The 24,216-nt window shown below is 37.4% G+C and overlaps 1 protein-coding gene across 2 annotated transcripts in view; it reads left to right on the plus strand.

Moving 5' to 3' along the window:
- Positions 1 to 4,081: 4,081 nt before the first annotated feature.
- Positions 4,082 to 24,216, plus strand: part of LOC124638846 (neuropeptide CCHamide-1 receptor-like) — a 162,787-nt gene continuing 142,652 nt past the window's right edge. For both annotated transcript variants that reach the window (XM_047175968.1, XM_047175969.1), the window contains exon 1: positions 4,082 to 4,480. The gene's annotated coding sequence lies outside the window, so the exon portion shown is untranslated. The remainder of the gene's footprint in view (positions 4,481 to 24,216) is intronic.

The raw sequence follows: 24,216 nt of genomic DNA on the forward strand, positions 1-24,216 counted from the left end.
CTGGTCAGCTCCGCTTTTGTGGAGACTAAGTATGCCTGAAACATGACAGAAAAAGATATCATTTTCTAAATCAAATTATACTTTTATTTGGAAATGTACACGGGTTCCTTGCTATAAGTATCTAGTGGTCGCAAGCGCGGCTGCTGTGCTCGAGGTCTCGGGTTGGATTCCTAGGTCGGGCCGAAATCGCTTTGTGGGCTTTCTTAAAAACTTTCACAAAGCAGCCCGTAGTCTGGAAGTTCGTGATTGATTCAACCGTGCATCGGAGAGCACGTAAATGTCGATCCTGCACCTGATCTCTTTCCGGTCGTGTCGGATTGCCGACCCATCGGGCTATGAGAGTGAAGGAATAGGGAGTGCACCTGTGTCTGCGCAAATGCTTGTGGACTATAATAATGTCCTGCGCAGCTGGCTGATCTCCTTAAATGAGAATAGCCGCCGTAGCCGAAATCGGCCGTGCACACACTAAACATTCTAGCATCCTTATAAATGTCTCCAAAGCAATCATACATTTCCTAACCTTATTTCTGCTCAACGGAGTAGGTACTTAGGTAAGATTTCTATAAATCCGTAGCAAGGCGATTTGGAGAAATACCCGTAGATTTAAGCGAGAAACGGATTTTTATGCGTGGTTTCCTGAAAACGAATATTCCTGGATAATGTGTTGAGTCAGTGAACGTATCCAAAATATTTTTCCTTAAGAAATAGACAGCTTTAATGTATGAAGAAGGCGGAATGTTGTCTTTAGTGTTCCGGGAAAAAAGCACTTATAGGCACACATATAGTAGTATCTAACATAAGCAAGAAGGCAAAATATTTTTTACGAAGGTATAATTACTTTTTAGGACTACAAACTTTTTGCAGTTAGTAACACCTCGGCCCATATCAAACGACACTGTTGAATTAGTCTCTCAGTAAAGTTGATCTGAGCTTTCTGACCTTATGAAAGTCAAAAGAATTAAATAATAATTGATTCCGACAAAGGAATATTTTGCACAGATCCCACGGTGCGCCATGCTGATTCACACTTAACGGACTTTTTTGATGATTTTTGTTAACTTAAGTATGCAGTCGTATTTTTCTTTTCGAAAGCAGTATACCGCTGGTAACTATGGCCGTAATTTGCAACAGAATCACCATTGAAGCGTTCATGCGATGCACTGAGCTCGCAACTGCATCACGATGGAAAAATCCGCAGTTACAATGTTCGTAACCATTGAAGTGGTAACAGATTGGACACTACTACGAAATTCTTTTATTTATTTCATGATCAACGCTAATCTTTTTGAGCAGAATTCGTTTTTACAAATGATTGCTCGATTTGGCTTTTAACAGACGTTTGGCAATTAGATATAATATGTTCTTTGCTTTGAGATTGGCCGTTGTATTTTAAATCGGTTTTGCTTGCTGAAAATGTTTTTATGTTAACTAAAAATCTTGAAATATACCAGGCCTTAAAATGTAATTGCAATTACAGATGTCGCAACCTCAATTACATAAAACATCAGAGAAGAATTTGCTTATCTATTTATCTAACAAACGATTACATAAATATACGATTTCAAGCGTCCCATGCAAACTTACATACACTTTCTTTACACAGATAAAATATAGCCTTATTATCAAAATATTACCTGGGAATAGAATAACTTCCCAACAGTGCAAAATTTTTGTATTTGGAAGTCGGTTAAAAACGATTTTTCAATTAGCTGTCACAAACAAAATACTAATTGAGTACCTACCTCCATAGTCATTATTCCGTTGTCGCCAAGGGATCAGGGGACACGACCACAAATGAGGCTTATTGATAGACAAATATACAGAAATTACAATATTGTTCTATGATAATTCCTATGGGACAAGACCTAAATAGATGTCCTCTACAAAGTTTTAATGGAACTCTGCAAAGCAAAATGTGTATTTTAATAGTAAACTAGTTTGTAGCTTAATTTTCGGAATCCCATTTTGTGCTTATACGGCTTTAAATATCAAAATTCTTTGCAATATATTCTTTGTTTTTTATCAATTGGATATAGTTGCTAAATCAGGAATTTTAGGTACTAAGAAACATAAGAATCAAAATCGTAGTAACATTTTCAACATTTTCTGTCCTGTTCAGAAAAAAAACAAAAACAATACATACTAATCGTAGCTTCCTTAGCTGAAAAAGGAGTTTTGTAAAACATCTCTGGTGGCTGAATTCATAGAGTTTTGAAAAATTGAAGTTGAAACTTACATACATAAGCTATTTAAATATTGTTCTTAAGTATTTAATCATTTTAACATAGGACATTAAGATACATAAACATTTAGGAAATATCAAGTAAATAACGTTTAAAAATTTAGTTTCAGTGAATTAAAAAAACGAAGAACTCCGTTGTAATTAAAATTTATATGAAAAGAGGTAAAGGTTACCGTAAAACTGAAAGTTCTAATTTCATAGAATGAAAAGAAAAATGTTGCAGCAAACCAGCCACGTTTTGCAATATATTTTTAAAATATAAAAGGTGATATCAAAAGAAAATATTTTTGCGTGTTCTTTTAAATCTTTTGTTTTTACCGCGTTTAAAGAAATAGGTCTCAAACTGAAAACAATCTACTCCGTAAGTCGATTCTCAAATCTGACCAGCTGTTAAATAACACAAACAACATATTCTAATTCAAAATATATTTGTTTGTGTTCCTATATCACGTTACGTTATGACTTATGAACCTCATGATCGATTGGCTTTTGTTATTGAATTATGACATTTCCCTTTACCAACTTTTGGTGAAGGTCGGAAAGTAAATATAAGTCTGTAAATGAATCCCGGAAAAACAAACAAATCTATGCATACGATTAACGTAATGGCCCAATATGATTCGACAGGAAAACTTGCTGAACTTTCGTTTACAAATTGAGGAAAATATTGAAGAAGTTGGCCTTACAGCCGTGCCACAATGGTGGATTTTCTGAGCCGAAAAACTGAGAGTTCACCCGGATCATATGAGAGGTTTACCTAATTGCCTTTTTCTCTTTGCCATACTAATTATATGTCACACTAGCCGTATTGCATTACACCCACGTCAACACAGCCTTTTTACTCGGAGTGAAGAGTGTAGCTTTCCAATGTGGAAGAATTTTTGAAATGGGTTCAAAAGTTTCGGCACCTTTAGTCAGGTAAGGTTACAAACAAACAAAAACATTTTTCATAAGATGAATATCTTATCGTCAGTTAAAAATAAAATCATAGTTATGTACTCCAAAGAAACTTCCACACTATACAAAAGAGTGCACTCCAGTCTTTTTATAAAACCCAAAAACTACGTCCAATTATCTCAAGGGCCTTGTGTTGAAAATTGTAGCAAACTTTCTTTCTGTGCAAAAAAGCACCTGTATAACTTCTAATCTTAAACTTGTACCCCTTTGATCATATAGGTTTGTTTATATAAATAGCAACCCGTTTCGGCAGCGCATTCGGCAAAAAAAAAACTAAAAAAAATAACGTTAACTAATTATTATTTCGATAAAACAAATCAACTTACAATACGGAACGCTGAAAGTGACTTTATTTTAAACTACGTCCTGTTATAAACAAATCTTGTCTAGGAAAATATAAAAAAACGAACCTTCAAATGATATTATAAATACTTCGTTTTAAGGTGGCAAGAAATATTGCAAATACCTATCATGGCACAGATTTTCATAGAAAAAATCTAAAGAACGTAATATAAAATTCATCCCTTTTTCCTCGAAGGCATAGATAAAGCGCATAAAATAAACCCCACGTAATATGGGACGAGCTTTTCGCCATCACCTGAGCACAAATCCTGACTCCGATCCCCTTCCAAGAAATCTCGCTGACTCATAAACACCGAAATGAATGAGAGAAATATTTATTTTATAGCTTCATGATTCTCATTCACTCTTTATATCGTTTAATCACAGTTTGAAAACATTTCCTTTGAACACTACTCAAGTTGTGAATATCAACGTTTTATGAAAGAAGTTTATATTTTCTCTAGTATGGAGCTTTCGATGCGCGCCGTACCTAAGTAGCTGTGAAGCTTCGCGCGTTCGTAGAGAGATCACCTCACAGTCGATTTTGAGCGAGCGCGCAGTTCGGACCAACCGCGCGTCGAACGAACTTCTAACTAGGAACACACGACTATTAGTTCCTAATTTAAATCAAATAACGGTTTTTCTTCGGCCCTTTATTTATTTTTAAATCATTGTGTTGAAAATGTAATTACTAAAGAGTATTTATGTGACCAGAACTTCAGTTTTGGAAAAGTTTTGGGTTTAATTTTTGAAGTGTTTTATTTTGCTTATAAACTAATTCTACTGTTAGCATATTTTAGCAACTTTTAGAATATGAAGTGTAAAGTATTAAGTGTTAGTTATTATTATAACATTTAATAAATAAATAAGTGTATTTTTAACATATTAAAAGGTGTCTGTGAGTGACAGTGAAACTTTTGCAAATCAACTTCACTTCAAGTAAGTAATTAAAAAGTTTTACTCCTTATGAAAATATTGACGAAAAGTTTCTTCTAACGTCAAACAAACGCGAACGGAGGTGTTTAAATGAGTTTATATGAATAAACTTGAAAATACTTTGGTTTTCTCTCTCAAAAGTTTATTATAGAATCTGTATTTTGGAAAACCTACCAATAAGCTCGAAATGTTGATGAATAGTTAATATTACTGATTGATTTTTCTTCCTTACACTGAAACTCGGAATAAACTGCAAAAAAGTACTGTCCAACTATGAGAATTTAAAACATTTATTAATTTTGATCCACACATATTTTAGCATAGAATAACTTACACTTATACAAATCTTATACAATTTACATATAATTAATGACTTCGGACTTCTATAAGCAACGTCTTTACTTTTTATAGTCTCACGTTATTTGCTTGAATTTTTTTCGAAATTGCTCGAAATTTTTTTGATCTTTTTTCCTGAACAAAAACCTGAAACTTCAGTGTTGAAAAGATAAAAACAATATTTCTTATCACTGGTCGACACTTGAGGCTTATCGGTGAAGCAAACTTAATGAAAAAATATGATTGATTATACTGACCAGTCAGTGGCCTAATTAGAAAAGTATAAGCCATATAGTGACAACGTTTGTTTTAGAGAAAACTTTTTTAGGAAAAAATATTTTTATGTGTGCTTGGGTAACTGGGTTGAGGAGGTCAGATAGGCAGTAGTTCCTTGTAATACACTGGTACTCATTTGCATCAGAAGTTCGGAAAAGGCTAGGGATAATATTACTGTTTCAGCCTTTGTATCGTCCCACTGCTGGGCACAGGCCTCTTCTCACACGGAGAACGGAATAATATGACAATATTTTTGTATGTGAAACATTGATCATCGATTTTCTATCTCATACAAAGTGACGAGAAGAAATATATGCAGAGTAACAGTCGATTGCTTTCGGAGATATTTTTGGTCAAAATATAAACTGAACTCGCCCAAACAGAACATACAAAATACATTGATACCTAGATTAATTTTATAAAGGTCAGTGTGTTAATAAACGTCAATTTACTATAGGGCATAAATAAATTGTCGTTATTAAAAATTAAGAATAGATCGATCTTATTAATGAAATCAATAATCAGAATCAGTATTTCTTGTAGTTGTCCGAACAAAAAACTTTATTAACAGAATGATTAATCAGTTCTACTTAATTTCGTTTCTGAATTTCATAGTAGCACTTTCTTAGAACCCGAGTTAAGAAAAATTGCATTTCATTATTGTTTCCTGAAAATTCATGAGCTTTTAGTTTCTTCAGCCAGGTAAATAATTATACTAAGTAACACAGATAGTTTAGAGCTTGCGAAAGAACATTTACTTTTAATCAGGGTACAATGTACTTCTTTTTCTTCTTCTTTCGTCTCGATGACATGTCTTATAGTGAGACTACAATTTGTCAGCCCAATATCAGAGCCGCCACAGCGAGAGCACGGCCGGATGCGCTCATCGACTTAAAAATAGTAAATATTATTATTAACAGTCTCGAGCCTTCGAAAGGACACACAGGTCTACTTTTTATCCGGATGCAGAAAGTCGTTCCCTTGTAATGTGGGTGAAACTGCGGTCAACAGCTAGTAGGTAGGTATAAATAAATACACGTAGCTTGCTTAAAGATACTTCTTCGAACAAAATCGTGGTGACGTCACCACCCATGTTGTTGACAGCAGAAACTCGCTAAAACCAAATCCATACTAAATAGAAACGTCAACAAAAACATAATTGAAGTAATAAACTTTATCTGTTGATGTCACAATGTACCGGTTTATGTGTGAACGAATGACAAGAAAAGCCTTGACGAGCACTTTATTCCTTAATTTTAGACTACACTACAAACTTTTAGTCGGACGATAGTTGGTTTGGTCTCAATTTGGTATGAAGATAGTTAGTAGACAAGGACCAACGATCAGGTATTTTTCCGGTATCAGATCGACTAAAACCTTTGATTGAATTCACGATTTTCTAGAAGATGCTGAATATATGTCTGATAGTTGCAATATGCACACGACTTTCCATCGTCATACTGACTTATAAGTCCGGACAAACTATCGGCCGACTAAAAATTTGCAGAGTACAGGAGCTCTAAAAAGATCTTAGCAGAGCAAAACCATGGAAATATAGTGTTCATAAAAATAGGTCCATAAAAATCAAAGATTATTCTGCAGAATTGTTGAGTGTAGTTGGATGCATTAATATTATATCATACACTGCAAGGCATCAAAAATGCGGCAAGCATTTCCAGAGTGGTAATAAAGGCAACAATATGTAGCCTAGGTAACATAATTCAATACAGACTTATAAGACCCACACACACAGCTCATTATAATAATTGACTAATTTTTTATTCGAACATGATTATATTCATAAACTGTCAGCCATAGGGCCAACTATCGGCCGACAGTTTAATGACAATATTTTATTTACGACCTGTCACAGTAGCCAGACAACTTAACCAATCTAACTAAACCCAACCTTCGCGTTTTTTTTTAAAAGAACTACAGCTTTACCCTCATAACTAAATTAGTCATCTTGTTTTGATGGCCACAGCTGGACAAAGGCCTTCCCCAAAATTCGCCACCATGCTCAATCTACAGCAACACAGTATCCATTGCTTCCCGGCGACACACTATAAAAAAGTGCTTTAAAAATGTGTTTACGTAAAAAAAAATCGAAACCTTGTTTCTACCAACACCTAGAACAACAGTGTAAATTTTTCACAGGTAACATCAAAACACAATTACGTAAAGTGCATCTCGAAAAAACTATTCTATCAAAAGCTTTTATTTCGACAACGGAATCTAAAGCCGTATATGCACTATTGTACAGACTCTTCCGTGCAAACGTATGATTTCATGTGTATCGTTTTTAAATATAAAAGCAGGTACATTTTCGGATTTTTTTTTGTTCTCATTCGAAGTGATAAATTGAGAAGCTCCAGCTTTCTTTATGGGAACGCAGCTGCAAAAACAATTTTTTTGTCAAATACACTCACTCACTCAAACTTACTTAAAACGGCAAGCCTTATTCCCTTTTTTAACAATGTCAATCCCACCCTTAGTCTTGTGATTAAGTTAGTTAAAGGAATACATTTTTAACTACAAAATAGGAATTTTCATGAAACCTACTTCTTTGTCCAACCTCTGGTAATACCCAGGCCTTTGAATAAACAAAAGCCCCATCTTGCACGATATACTTCTACTACCTATAGGAAGTAACCATTTTGAAATAAACAGCAGATTTTTAATTCAGACTGCCTCTTGGTGAAAATGGTAACTTTACCATAGTCTGATGAGGTAAATCGTTATTTTAACTCGTGACTAATTTACAAACTGTTGTGTTGCTTCCATATCTACAAGAGACTGGCCATGTTTTCCTTTGAACTGTCTCCGCTTTATCTTGAGACACGTTAATGCTCACGTGTCAAACCTCCTTACGAAGCCGTTCACTTGGTAAATTGTTTCAGTCATACCTAAGAAATTCATTGAAATTCTGATATTCTACTATTACGTCTCTATAGAGTCTTTATTGGTTTTAAGCCGTATATTATAATACAATCCGGTATTCCATACTAATGTATGAAATATTATTGATTTTTAATTATGATTAGTTTTAGTAGTAGTCTTATGGCCAGTTTCTTCATCAAAAGTTAAAGTTAAAGTAATGTCTAAAGTAAAAGTAACGGTCAAATACGTTTTTTCAAGGCTAAAGTGACAGCAAAACTAATAGAAAAATTGAATTTGACCGTTACTTTTACTTTAGACATTACTTTGACTTTTACTTTGGCTTTAACTTTTGATGATGAAACTGGCTGTTAATGTTTAAAATATGTTTAACTCTATTATTAAATCAGAGTCATATCTAAGATCTAAATATTACTGACCTACTTCTAAAAACGGAGATTTTCAGTTTAACATGTACGTTGGCTGAATCGATTTTGATACGGTTCGTAGCATGTTGTCGGTCAGATTTAGAAGGTATTAAGTAAATTATAGAAGTCGGTTTTATTTGGTTAAAGATACTAGTCTACTAGGAGATCTGGCAGCCTTACCCATAAGGTTCGGGTTGAAGTCAGATAGGCCTGTTGCTCCATGTAAGACACTGGTACTGGATAAGCTTATGGACCGGAACACGCAAATGATAACGATAAACCAATAAATCTAATATTACGGTCTCTCTTAAACAAGTGAAAATCAATATTCATGAGACATCATCCTTAACCTTGAAGCAATAAATAGCCATCTTACATTGGTCTACAAATGAAAGATTTGCACTATACTCGAAAGATGAACACTCTTACTCAGCTTAAAATCGCTAGATACTAGTGATGGAAAAACCATTTACTTTCTTAAGTAAACACCAACATTTTTGCGTGTCGATTGATGCTTTAGAAACAGGTTCGAAAATTGTGTTCGAATCACGGAGGAAAGAAAGATTAGCAGAGATGCCATGAGGCAGGTAGGTCAGGCGCTTTCTTGTGGGTCAAGTATCGTACGGTAGGCGTGATCGTGATCAGTTACAAGAATTATTTTGCATCTCGGTGTTGGAGTTACTTGTCAAATCAAGAGAAATCTGGCAAAGGTTAGTAGTTATTGTCTAAGGAGGTATCAGGGGGGAGCCAGTAATGTTTCTCGTCCCTCAAACACTCGCATTTTGGCCCGCTACTTTCTTAAGAGATTTTGCGTTTTGACATCTCCACAAGTCATTTTGTTCTCCGTATTTCGAATCGGTAACTACGTTTCTGTTAAAAGTGCTAAATGTAATGTAAACGAAACACTCATGGTGAGTATTTTTATCAAAGAATTTCCTATTTCTTGGTTTTATTTTGATTGAAATATGGTTTTCAATGTCAAAAGCTTTTTACCTGCGTGCCGGTTAATTTAGGAACAAATTACGTTGTTATTTTATGTTTCGGTTTTATAAGATTTGCTGGCTACCTGTGGCGTTACGCATGTACCGGTATCGATTTTTATCACATACCTGTGGCTTGTTTTAATGTCTGATGTTTATACAAGTATTGATGCACCTACATATTTAATTTTATAGGTATGTTTTGGCCGATCCCTTGAAAATGGATCTTTTTTTTTTAATTGCAATATAATGACTGTCCATGCTTTCAAATAATAAAACATTATTTTTTTTCAATCACTCAAAATTGTTTAATTTCATGTGTGTCTGTATCTAATATGCATGTAATCTATTTGACGAGTTTCAAGTAAACAATTCCGGAACCACGGAATCCCTTCAAGGTATCAATTAGGGTTAAGATCTGGTGATTCCAAGGGGTAATCCTTCTCGAAGGACAATCCCTTAAACTAATTGAAAATACCTTAAACCACGTACGCCAAAACATTATCGGTGTCTCAAACATTTCCCAGAAACTCATGGTGTAAATTACATAACGTTACTGTGGTCTGAATAAGTAATGTTATTAGGAAATTGTATTATAGGCAGAACAAAATACAATAAAATTATTATTTACTAGTTTTCGAACGCGGTTTCACTCGCGTACCGAGATTTCTCGAAGCCTGCTACGGCAGTAGATGGTTACAAAACCATCCTGCGTCCTTCTCTCGGTCTAAGCTACCTCCCCTCTAATTTTCAGCTTAATCGGTCCAGCCGTTCACGCGTGATGGCGTGACCAATTGATATAGGGATTCATGTTTATGCATATAGATAGATTTAAAAACCATCATCAACATCATTAGCCTTTTTATCGTCCCACAGCTGGGCACAGTCTTCCTCTCGCACAGAGAAGGATTGAGCCTCATCACCACGCTTGCTCAATGCGGGTTGGTGATTTCAGACATTGTAGTCCAGGTTTCCTCGAGATCTTTACCTTTACGTTTTAACAACCTGTCAAACTTTATGTTATCAGTAATTACTGGGTGATAATATTTTATGTTGGTTTCACAAAGGTTCACCTTAATATCTATTACTGGATTGATATAGTTCCCAAATGTCCGAGAGCGATGTCATGGATAGAGCAAAGTAGAAAAAAGATTAGGAAGGCTGACTCCACCACTATGTGGGATACAAAGCAGGTAAGAGAGAGATATAGTTCTCAGAATATTGCCTGTGCTTTATGAGCTAATTTTATGTTACGAGAAAGATATTCTATTTCTAGTGGTGATTTCAGTTTTATCTACGTCTCAGTTTTATATCGAATTACAAGTCAATATTATAAAAGAACTAATTATATTAGTATAAAGATATTGTATCTACATCTTCATCAATTAAGAACCTATAAAAGTTTTATTTCCTATTCTATAAAATTCGTCAAATCGAATCACAACACGAGTACACTTAATACCTATTAACAGGCGATATAAAAATAACACAAGCTATAATGAGCTACACGCGTAGAGACATAAAGGTCACATTTCTTTGCACATTATTTCCGTGATCCTGAGCTCTTGCAGATGTCATCTTACAAGGACCTATTTGTACGGTGGAAGGAAAATGTCACTTTGATTAAACTAAAGCTTTTGTCTAGAAATAAGAGGGCCTTACACTGCAGATTATATTGTCGGCCAATAGTTGGTTGGCAGTTTATTTTGAAAGGTAATCGTGATCCAATTAATGTTACTTTTCTAGTCATATTAGTCAATAGTCCACTGCTGAACACAAGTCTCCCCCAAGGAACGATCAACAACCATCCCGGTATTGGACAGCCGGGATACTTTAGGTACACAATAATTAATTATGAACAGAAATAGTCTATAATAGTATAACTCTTACTTATTAAACACATTGACAAATCCAAACATAACAATTTCCATTGAAATCAAAAACTATAAAGTAAGCCCATCACAATAATTCACACAAATCACAAAAAAAAAGACATTCATTACACCTTTGGAATAATTTTGAGAATTTTAGTTCAAATGCTCTTGAAGTTGTTTTGTGGTTGGTAAATCAAAATTAACAATGTTTGCGGTATCGTCAATATGTTTTGTTTGTTAAACTTGTTTTAAATTGGATAAGTTTTATTACAATAAAACCCACAGGTATTATTTAATAATTAATGAAAATCTGTTGGAAAGTTGTGAATAGTTTTCAGCGGGTAAATGAAACGAGTATGAAAGTAATATAAGAATTCGATGCCGATGAGGGCGAGCTAGTCTAGCATGGCGGTGGCTACACTTTCTACTGGAAGGGCACTGCTGCAACAGAACCAAGAAGGTCGGGAGTTGGTTTTGTGATCAAGAATAATCTTGTGAAGACACTTCAAGAATGTCCAATCCACATCTCGGACCGTATAACCACATTGCGCCTTCACTTAGACGGTGACAATTTCCTTAATGTTATCAGTGTCTATGCACCGACGCTAGGTAGTTCTGACGACATCAAGGATAAATTTTATGAAGAACTTACACAATGTCTCCATAAAATACCGAACAGAGAAAAGATTCTCTTGTTAGGGGACTTCAATGCTAGAGTTGGTCAAGATTATGAAGCGTGGCCTAAAGTTTTGGGTAGACATGGGGTAGGCAACATCAACTCTAATGGCCAGTTGCTGCTTAGTTTATGTGCTCAATTCCAACTTGCAATCACAAACACCATGTTTCGCCTTGCTGCTAAGCACAAAACTACGTGGATGCACCCACGTTCTAAGCACTGGCACCTCATTGACTATGCCATCACGAGGCAGCGAGACATCTCTCAGGTCCTAGTCACTCGTGTTATGCGCGGTGCTCATTGCTGGACGGACCATAGACTAATTGTCACCAAACTGCGTCTTTGCCTTCGGCGACCATTCAGGGCTAGCAGGAAAAAGCCTCAGAACATAAACATTGAGAAACTCAAACATCCGGGACCCCGAAGCAAATACGCTGAAACGCTGGCATGTGATATACACTCTCATCAAAATACCGGTGATATTGATGCAGACTGGAACGCTTTATCGTCGTCCATTCTTGACGTAGCCATTAACACCATAGGGCTAAAAAATAAACGCAAGCAAGACTGGTTTGATGAGAACGACGAAGTTCTTTCTAAAGCTATTGCCAAACACCGAGACCTTCTCAGGCGCAGTAATAACAGCGCACTTATAAGAGAGAGTGACCGTGAGTTGCGTAAACTCACGAGACACACTAAAGATAAATGGTGGCAAGACAAGGCTCAATACATCCAGTCGCTTGCTGATAGTAATCAGCTCGGTGATTTCTATAGCGAAATTCGCAATCTCCTGGGTACCACCAACTTCATAAAGGTACCACTGAAGTCGCTGGATGGTAAAAGTCTGCTGAAAAGCAAAAATGAAGTGTTAGATCGTTGGGCAGAACACTTCAATAATCTACTTAATGTAGATCGAACAGCCGATCTACACTACATAGACAGTTTGCCTCAACTTCAAATAGCAGAAGAATTGGATGATGCCTTGTCTAAACATGAGGTGCTTTGTGCCATCAAACAACAGCAAAATCAGCGTGCGGTTGGCCTAGACCTTATACCAGGTGAGCTTCTGAAGTACGGCGGCGAGGAACTGCATTCGCGCGTCTGGGAAATGTTTGTGCTTATGTGGGAGAAAGAACAAGTTCCTAAAACTTTTAAGTTATCACGCGTCAGGGCTCTCTATAAGAACAAAGGCGACCGGTCGGAATGTGGTTCTTACCGCGGTATTTCACTGCTCTCTGTCTCTGGAAAAGTCTTCGCCAGAGTACTTCTAAACCGCCTCAGGAACCTCTCTGAAAAGATTCTGCCGGAAACCCAATTTGGTTTCAGACCAGACAGAGGAACTTGTGAGGCAATATTCGCAGTCCGTCAACTCCAGGAAAAAAGTAGAGAGCAGGGACAGCACTTGTATCTCTGCTTTATTGATCTGGAAAAAGCCTTTGACTGCGTCCCTCGCGAGGCCCTCTGGAAGGTACTGAGAAAGTTGGGGTGTACAGAGAAGTTCATAAGACTCCTGCACGATGACATGCAATGTTGTGTAGCGGTTGAAGATGACCAATCGAGCTTCTTCTCCGTCACCTGTGGAGTGAAGCAAGGTTGTGTCCTGGCTCCCACATTGTTTGCATTATATTTCGCAGTTGTAGTCTGGGAAGTATTGAATTCTTCTCCTGAAGGAGTTCGTATTCGTTATCGGACTGACGGCAAACTTTTCAACCTGAATAGACTCAAGGCGACCACAAAGGTGTCCTATGCACATATACAGGACATTATGTATGCAGATGACCTCTGTTTCGTGGCTGAATCCCCTGAAGTCCTGCAACAGCTAGTCACGAACCTTCACAAGCAGTGCTGTACATTTGGTCTAAAAATCAGCATCAAAAAGACAGAAGTAATGTCTTCAGATAATCACGGACGTCAAGAACTGACCATTATGCTTGGTGAAGATGTCCTGAAGCAGGTCGATAAATTTCGATATTTGGGGAGCACTATAACAGCAAAGTGCGACCTTGACGCCGAAATCAATAGCAGAATTGGTGCTGCAGCCGCTGCTTTCGGCAAATTCGACAAGAAGGTCTTCAGCTCCCATGACCTAAAGATATCCACAAAGGTTTCTGTGTATATGGCAGTTGTGTTGCCTTGTATACTCTACTCAGCGGAAACATGGACACCGTACCGACGCCACATCAAGCAACTAGACCGCTTCCACCTCAAATGTCTGCGCAAAATATTAAATATCCGTTGGTTTGATCGTGTGCGTAACACAGAAGTGTGAGGAAAGCCAATGTAGGTGGCATTGAAGCATACCTCATGAGGAGACAGCTTCGTTGGTGCGGGCATGTACTGCGCATGCCGGATACTAGAGTGGCCAAGCGCATCCTCTACTCCGAGTTGCAGGAGGGCAAGCGGAAACGTGGCGGACAGCTGCTGCGATACAAGGATGTGCTGAAGCGTCACATGAAAAGCTGTTCCATTGACCCGTCTCAGTGGGAGAATCTGGCATCCAACCGCAGAGACTGGAGAAGCCGCGTTAAAGCCAAAGTCTTTGACTTTGAAGCACGCCGACTTTCTGAGTTGGATGCCAAACGAGATGAGTTGAAAGCTCGACCACCTGTAGCTATCAACTACAACTTTGTGGCTGGTACCCTGACATGTCCGCAGTGTGCGCGGACTTTCACGCACAAAATTGGATACTCCAGCCTCATGAGAGCACACGCACGCCATTAGGGTCGAAGTGGTCGCCGTTGCCGAAATCGGCGTGGAAGATTATTATAAATGTATGTCTCTTCCAGACCTCGGGACTATAGAGTCCCGGATTTTTGGGAGGCGAACGTGGGGCCGAAGCCAACACGCTGAAGCCCTTTTGAGACAACTTTAATGAAATGGTGACACAAAACCGACGATTATCCCTGTATACACTATAGAAATGTACCCAAGGACAATCCCCGGTTCTGTGCTAAACTATTGCTAACTATGGATGAAAACTACTTAGGCTATTGTGATGGGATGCTAATGGACTAGGAATGGGGAAACTACGGGAACTATGGCACCTGCCGATGACAATGTATTAAATACATGTTAAAATGGCAGGTGGAGACTCGCCAACTCACTTACTGGGCCCCCGGGAATCAGTCACTGAAAAGCAACAAGAGGGCAACAGGGACATGAGCGGCTGAGAAGGGTGAGGATACCTCGGCGGACTTTAAACGCAGATCACGCGCTCCCTGTGGGTCCAGCATCACCGGCCCACTCGCCACTTACCACGAGGCACCTACCCTCCGAGCAGGACTCACCTTGCTCTAGCGACTCCACTCTGACCGGCCGATGAAGGCAAGCCAAGAGGCGGGAGACCTATCCCCCGTCATGCTTCACTCCGGCAAGCCGGAGGTGGGGGACAGTATACTCTCCCTGGAGTACTCGGATATATAGCCCCGCGGGGTCGCTACTCCCCGTCATCCGCCTCAGATGCCCTGCGGGGCTTTATTATTATTGACATTTATTTATTTTCAAACATATTATTTACATTTTTAAATATTAAATATAAAAATAAAAAACATTTAAAAATATAAAAAATAGGTTGCCACCGATATCGGGCACAGGGTCCAAGGTACCGGTGGTTAGGGTCCCAGAGACAGAAACCTCCTCACAATACGTGCCGTATCAAGGAGTACTGCCTTCTGAATCAGTCCCTTGATCCAGCCGCCCAACGAGAGCCTCCTGAGGTGTTCGTCGAGGCTCTTGGCTATTAGACCATTGGCCGTAATGACAATCGGCACAATAACAGCCGTGTCGACATCCCACATGGCGACAACCTCGTGCGCTAAGTCAAGATATTTTATTTGTTTCTCTTTCTCAGCTTTCACGAGGTTCTCGTCATGCGGGACGGCGACATCGACTATCATCGCGCGGCGCGCTAATCGATCTATCACCACTATATCAGGCTTATTGGCTGAAATAGTCCTGTCAGTGATGATAGATCGATCCCAGTACAACGTGATATGGTCCTTTTCGAGAACTGGGTCGGGCGCATACCTGTAGTACGGTACCTCAAGATCTACAAGTTTGTACTGCAGAGCAAGCTGCTGGTGGATGATCTTGGCCACTTGGTTATGCCTGTGCAAATATTCACCGTTAGCCAAACGAGAACAACCAGATATAATATGTCTGATAGACTCACCCGGATGGTGACATGCCCGACATATGTCAACCGTCCCGTCTTTCATAATATACCTCCGGTAGTTATTCGTCAGGATAACTTCGTCCATAATTGCACATACAAATCCTTCGGTTTCTCCAAATAGGTCACCGAAGCGTAGCCAAGCTACGGACGCATTGAAGTCTACATCGGGGCCATGAAGAGCCCCGAAGAAGCGTCCGTGTAGCTGTTTGCTCTGCCATACCCCCTTGCGATCATGGGTAGATAGTACCACAGGTCTGCGCCAGTTCTCATTTGCCAACGATAGCGGGGTGAGTCCTTTGTCCACTGCTACCATATCACGATGCATACCCACGTCGCTTTTGAGAAGATATTCTCTGAGACTGCACACCTCACGGTTGTGGAGCGTCTTTGCATTTAAAAAGCCTCGACCTCCACATTTCCGTGAGATGTACAGTCTCATCACCGACGATCGTGGGTGATGCATTCGTTCTGCGGTCAGCAGTGTGCGGACTCTCCTATCCAAGGCATCCAATTCAGTTTGAGTCCATTTGAGTATGCCGAAGGAGTACATCAGGACTGGCATGACCCAACCATTATAGGCGCGAACCTTGTTGCCGCCTGATAAGGAACTTTTTAGAACCTTATTCAGGCGGCCAAAGAAACGCTCCCGTAATGACTGTTTCATGTCAGCCACATTGATGCCTAACCCCTCCGCCATACCCAAGTATTTATATGTATCGTTTGCGGAGAGTGATCTCAGGTTTATAGAATCTGAGAGTTGTACTCCCTCAGATTCCACAATGATTATATTATTATTATTTCTAGTTATTATTAAAATATCTCACATTTATGTGTGGCTTGAGATTGCACGGGCCGAAGCCAAGTGCTTTTAGGTAAGTGGGTTGAACAAAATTATGAATTTAAAAATTTACGTGTTAATCTGCATGTATTTAGGATAACTGCCTTTTGGAGAAGAAGATAGGTAGATGGACTGATGTTTAATGAATTAAGACTGTTGTGTAATGTTTTTGGGATGACTCCTGTGCTGGATAGTACGATGGGGATAGTTTTGGTGTGTGTGATATTCCACTGCGTTTTGAGCTCTATAGATAAATCTGTGTACTTCGCTATTTTCTCGGTGTGTGTGCTAGTGAGATTATGGGTGTTGAAGAATTAAATAACAACAAACGATAATCATCTTTATTTCCAGTCGATGGGCAATCAAAATAACAAAAAAGTTTGAATTGAATTTACTCTCATTTTCCGCCTAATTCTAAAGTTAATGAACTCAGAATTACTTTCCCAAGAAAAGTTTTACCAAAACCTGTGCAATTGTTTGAGAAAATCTTGCTCTTCATAAATTAGAAGCCAAACAATTTATTTATCAATAATAATAAACTTTGAAAACTCGTGTAAAGAAAGTTTTTTATGTACCAATTTATGTAAAACTTCCGGGTATCATAAAAATTATAACAATATACCCGTAACGTAAATAAACTATCGTATATGGAACATAAATTCTTATATTTTCGGATTATCATGTACAAAATGGAATAAATCATGGGATTATTATAAACAGATGAACGAATGAACTAAATGAATGAATGCTGAACACGTTTACACTGAATTCTTTGTGCGTCATATTTTTTTTATTATCTGAGGAATGCTGATGTTTATTAAATAATATAATGAAATATTGGGGATGAAAGATATATTGTTATTTTATACGTATTACGTACCTATACATTACGTATATAAATAGTCTATTTTTGCCCTAAGGCAGTTAACTTATGAAAATACTTGTGGTGATGTGTCTGCTATTTACACAATACATATACTACCTCTATTATAATATATACAGGGTTACTGGTAAGTAGACCGCATCCTTTCAGGAGGTGATAGTATAGGTCAATACGGACAAATTTGACCCTGGGATACACTGGGCAAAAGTTAACCCGTTTCAAGATAATCAAGTTTCAAGATCAGTCGTCTAGGTACACGTATAAATTTTCATTATTAGTCAAAAGTCTCGTTTTTGTGGATTTTTGTGTGTTTTTGGATAGAAGATGAATCATTACATAATAACAAACCATAAAACTGCACAAATCACAGAGGAAATTATAGCGAACAGCAATTACTTTTTTAGTAGATATTTTCTCAAAAATATTACTCTTCATTTTTTTGTGCAGAATACTTAAAAAACATCTACATTTATCTAGCTATCCAAACAGCCACAAAACACACAAAAATCTGCAAAAACAAGACTTTTAACTAGTAATAAAAATGTATACATGTACCTAGACGACTTGTAAAGAAAAGATCTTAAAATTCGATTATCTTGAAATGGGTTAACTTTTGCCCAGTGTATCCCAGGGTCAAATTTGTCCGTATTGACCTATACTATCACCTCCTGAAAGGATGCGGTCTACTTACCAGTAACCCTGTATAATATATTTTTACTGCCTCGTTGGTCTAGTTGTCGCAAGTGTGGCTGCTGAGCACGAGGTCTCGGGTTCGATTCCCGAGTCGGGCCGAAATCGCTTTGTGGGTTTTAGAAGACTTTCACAAAGCAGCCCGAAGCCTGGAAGTTGGTGATTGATTCACCCGTGCATCGGAGAGCACGTAAATGTCGGTCCTGCGCCTGATCTCTTTCCGGTCGTGTCGGATTGCCGTCCCATCGGGCTATGAGAGTGAAGGAATAGGGAGTGCACCTATGTCTGCGCAAATGCTTGTGCACTATAAATGTCCTGCGCAGTTGGCTAATCTCCTTACATGAGAACAGCCGCCGTAGCCGATAATCGGCTAGGAGGACATCATCATCATCATCATTATGATAAAGACGATTTTTTTTGTTTATTTCTTTGTACCCAGAAGGCTTCGAAAGTACCTACTGAACCAATTTAAAAAATTCTTTCACTGTTTTAAAGCTACAGTCTTCCCGAGTAACATAGAGTATTATTTTATTACGATATGGGCAGTAGTTTCGACTAGACGCGAGTGGAACCGAAGGAAAACGGCTTGTGTTCCATTAAAATTCAACATATCGATAAAGTTATGTTACTGTTTTATTTATAGCCAAGTCTTATCATCTGTTACTCGGATGTTTGGATTCATTATGCCTAAGTGTGCAATGATAAATGCAGATATTAAAACGACTGACATTTTTCTCCACAATTAACATGTCGTTATTATATTTATATTTTTTCAGTAATTTCTAAAGTGGAAAAGAAAATATTATTTCCGTATATTTTTTTTTAATGAATTTTCAATCCATCCTAAGGTTGTCTGGAAGAGATTGCTCTTAGCTATAAGACCGCCCATCATGTCATCTACTTTTATTAGTTCTGAGATCATAAATGTCACAATGTGGTGTGGTGTACCTATAAAGTATGGCTAGCTATGAAAATACTTTGTTTTCATCTCACTAACGGATCGTCTATAAATAGTCTACTACTAATAATATTACTTAGAAATTAAACCCAAACAAACTCGTCAAAGTTAAAGGAAGCCACGACGCATCCAATCTCTTTTCAATTTGTGTACTTAAACAAACTACTCTAACAAAGTTCACACTTATCTACTAATCGAAATTCCGAGTGGGGGAGATTCTTGACTCCTTGAACCGTGGGACGGGGCACTAAGACTACGGACATGAAACCTGCAATACTCTTCTTCCGAGTTTTGTAAGTTAAAGGTTTTCCCTCAACTAGAGTTTTGACCCAATATTAGACAACAGACCCGTGTCGGCGGTGCGTGTTGTTCCACGCGCTCCACAAAGAGATGTCAGCAACCCCAGCGGGGTCCAGCAGGGCCAAGGCCTGCAGAATTAATGAAAGGGAAATATTCAAATAAAGTTATGTAGCATACAACTTTTTAATTTAGCCGAGGCAATATTACGTATCGAGAACTCGACTACTAACTCAACAATTATATATTAAAGATTGCGCAATGATTTTTGACATATAGAGATAAGCTGTGCCCTTGTACAATTTTTCCTATTATTTATTGTTGTTTGTGTTTTATGTGTACAAAATTGTTAAATAAATAAATAAATAAATAAATATTGACAATTTAATTGCCTTGCCTACTACCTTCCGATCCTAAACAGTTTTCTTTATTAATATATAAAAAAAAATATTAGGTATCCTAACACTTCACGAGCGCTCTTCCGCTTTCGTATCGGTAGACCGTGAGACGTCAGACAAGTTTCGTGCCCCCACACTAATTTTGGGAACATTTTTACGCCTAGTAACGGTTACGCATCATTACTTTACCTCTCGTAAGACTTAGGATGACAAAAATGGGCCTCAGAAGATATTTTTGGGGACGGAATTACCTGTGAACGATTTGTCTAGACTGAAGTTGGGGTCACTTGGAATTTGGTAGCAGTAATAATAATAACCTGCTGATTTATTTATTATCTAGGTTTATTTATTTATTTAACAGTTTATGTACACACACAGAATACAGAGAAGAAGAAAAATAGAACAGATAGTACAAAGACACAGCTTATTTCATTAGAAATCTCTTCCAGCTGGCCCGTTATGAGAGAGTTAGAATAGACAGAGATGCAGATAGAGTGTGTAAAAAAAAAGTAGCTATAACTAAAATAAAATAATCACTAACTTAACCTAAATATGTATATATAAAATGATATGTATAGTATATGAATATGAGTAAATCACATCAAGACTCAATCTAAGTATGTACCTACTAAATACGTACTGTTCATTATTAATTGGAAACTCACTGTTTCCCGTGGTTTCATACACATATAGCTGGGTGAAAAATATGCCTATGTCGGTTCTCAGAATCTAGACTATCTGTGTACCCATATAATGTGTCACAATTGAGATATTTCGTTATATAGACGAGTGAAGCAGATAATGATATAATTTACTTGTTATGTTTTAGACCAGTTTTCGTTGTAATAAAAACATTCGATTTCATTTATTATTCCGAAAAATTGTATTTAATTTTCACTTAAACTTAATCGGCACTTTTTTGTAAAATCAATATAATAAGTATTCACTTTAATCTTGAAACTTAATTAAAAATCTTATCTCCAATTACTATTTTCGACTGACTTTACATTTAATTGAAGTGTTGAGCAGTTCTTCATTAATTATTCTTCAGTTCTAAAATGTATAAAAAAGCGTTTTAATTGTAGTCTGGATACTTAGGTATCTTGTTAAACTATTTATTTTTGCAATAGATAATTGCCACCTTCATAATTATTTATGAGTCCAAACAAAATATCGGTGACTAAAAGTTCGCGGAGTGCAGATACTCTATATCTTTATAGGTACATGCATAATCTCCCGAGCCTTTTCCCAACTATGTGGAGGTCAGCTTCCAGTCTCACCGGATGCAGGTAATTACCAGTGTTTTACAAGGAGCCCCTGCCTATCTGACCTCCTCAACCCAGTTACCCGGGCAATCCAGTCCCCTTGGTAAGACTGGTGTCAGACTTAGGTACTGGCTTCTGGCTACCCGTAACGACTGCCAAGTATGTTAAATGACAGCCGGGACCTACAGATTAACGTGCCCTCCGAAACACAGTCATTGGTGTCCAAGATATACTTAGGTACATGGTAGGGTTACAAAATATAAAGGTTACGCATTCACATTGTTAGTTAGGATTATTTTATTTTACATTATACACAATTTTCATTTCGTACAATGCTGAGGTTTTAACAAAAATGATTAATTAGCTTTTTCGGTAACTAAGCGAAATCATACCATTAAGTTATTTCGGCCTGTAAATAAATACATTTAATAGCCAACATTTTTATTTCATAGAAATACCTTATGAGAATTGTAAACAAAACATGTACGTAAAAATATACTTTATATATTTTGTGGATTTGATATTTTTTATTCTAATATCGAGATGTTGATAAAGAGAAAAAAAACTCGTCACTATTTTTGGGTATATAACTTAACATAATCTTATAGTGTACCTCAAAGAATCACACAAATATTTATTTAAGTTTCTTTTTACTATTATATAAAAGACCCTATATTTATATCGGAATATACACATGTGAGTTAGCAATATATTTCTGTGTAGGCCTTAAAAATGTATAAAGCGAAACAGATTGCCAAATATTTACGTAGATGACTGAAAATTCGATGATTGTAAACATTTACGTAGCTCAAAAGAAGACAGGCTTGTATCTGACAGAGTAATGTTTATGCAATATTGCAGTATTTTGTAAACTTCCAAATTACGTCAAAAATATTTAAAATGTACCTAGTTGCTGTGTACCTAATAATCTATGGTAATCTGCTTTTAGGCGGATTTTTTAAACATGGATAGTAAGTAAATCAAATACCTATGGTGTAAATGATAACATAAAATTTATTACACGCAGCAAAGATTTGTTTGTTTTTCTTGCCTTCAATATTCTGCACCGGTTTGTAAAATAACTTGCACTATCTCCGGGTGGTAAAGGCTACAAGACATACCTCAGTGCCTCAAGACGAAAGTCTACAACCAATGTGTGTTACCAGTGATGACTTACGGCACCGAAACGTAGTCTCTCACTATCGGCCTCATCTCAAAGCTCAAAGTCGCTCAACGAGCTATGGAGAGGGCTATGCTCGGTTTTTCTCTCCGTGATCGAATCCGAAACGAGGAGATCCGTAGACGAACCAAAGTCACCGATATAGCCCACAGTATTAGCAAGTTGAAGTGGCAATGGGCAGGCCATATTGCTCGCAGAGCAGATGGCCGATGGGGCCGCAAAGTGCTGGAGTGGAGACCACGGACTAGCAAGCGCAGCGTAGGACGTCCACCAACAAGGTGGACAGACGACCTTATAAAGGTCGCCGGAAGACGCTGGATGCAGGTCGCCTCCAACAGGTATCTGTGGAGATCTAAGGGGGAGGCCTATGTTCAGCAGTGGACGTCCTATGGCTGAGATGATGATGATGATGAAGGCTATATTTTAACTGACTACATGATTAGGTATAAGTTCATACTGAAACAGCCGGTTAGGAAGATATAAAAGCAATTTAATAAAAAGTGCACACAAAGAGAAATAATATAATTTAATGAATTAATTAAAACAAAATATTTACATTAATTTTAAAAAGTTAAAATAAGCTTATATATAATTTAATTATTTCATGCTTATGAAAATAAAATAGTACCTATTTTATTTGAATAAATATATTGTCATATTGTCATATTGTAAATATGAAGTCGTGGTGGCCTAGTGGGCAAAGAACCAACCTCTCGAGTGTGAGGGCGCGGGTTCGAATCCAGGTCAGGCAAGTACCAATGCAACTTTTCTAAGTTTGTATGTACTTTCTAAGTATATCTTAGACACCAATGGCTGATAAAAAAGGTGAAGGAAAACATCTTGAGGAAACCTGGACTATATAGTCTGAAATCACCAACCCGCATTGAGCAAGCGTGGTGATTAATGCTCAATCCTTCTCCCTGTGAGAGGAGGCCTGTGCCCAGCAGTGGGACGATAAAAAGGCTGTAACTGTAACTGTAAATATATTGAATAAAATAATGTTTTCTTAATTGGTTTGCTTTTCAAACTTTTGGTTCTCAGACAAATATTTTTTATCTACGTAAATGACGCCTACAAATTCTAACTGAGTGCAATCTGGCTATCACTTAAAAATATATTTAGCCTGATTATCGGATGAAATGAATAGTTTTAGTACATCTATTTCTAGTACAAATCATTTTGTAATCGGGTTTGGATGAAAACGCAGGATAGTTATAGATGAATTTGTGATTAACGTAGAGAGTATTTGATTTTACAAACTATTTCAAATGGATAATAACGTATCAACTGATACTCGACTATTCGGGTTTAATTGAAATTATATCAGGACTAGGCATGTGCATAAGTGTTATATCCCAAGTAACAAAATTAATATTTATTTTCTCAAAGTATTGTGTGTCTAATTTTGAAAAACACTGACATAATTTCTACTATTTTTTAGTTTATCCTTAAAATATACTTTTTTAAAAATCTTTACTAACATTATAATGCTGAGATGTTTGTTTTTTTAAGGTGCTAATCTCAGTTACTAAGGTTCTTTCAAATGCCGAAGTAGTTTTTTCAGAAAGCGGGTAAAACTGTTGACGGAAGGTAATGTGATGAATATCCA

The sequence above is a fragment of the Helicoverpa zea genome, chromosome 18, assembly GCF_022581195.2.
Source record: "Helicoverpa zea isolate HzStark_Cry1AcR chromosome 18, ilHelZeax1.1, whole genome shotgun sequence".
NCBI lineage: Eukaryota > Metazoa > Arthropoda > Insecta > Lepidoptera > Noctuidae > Helicoverpa > Helicoverpa zea.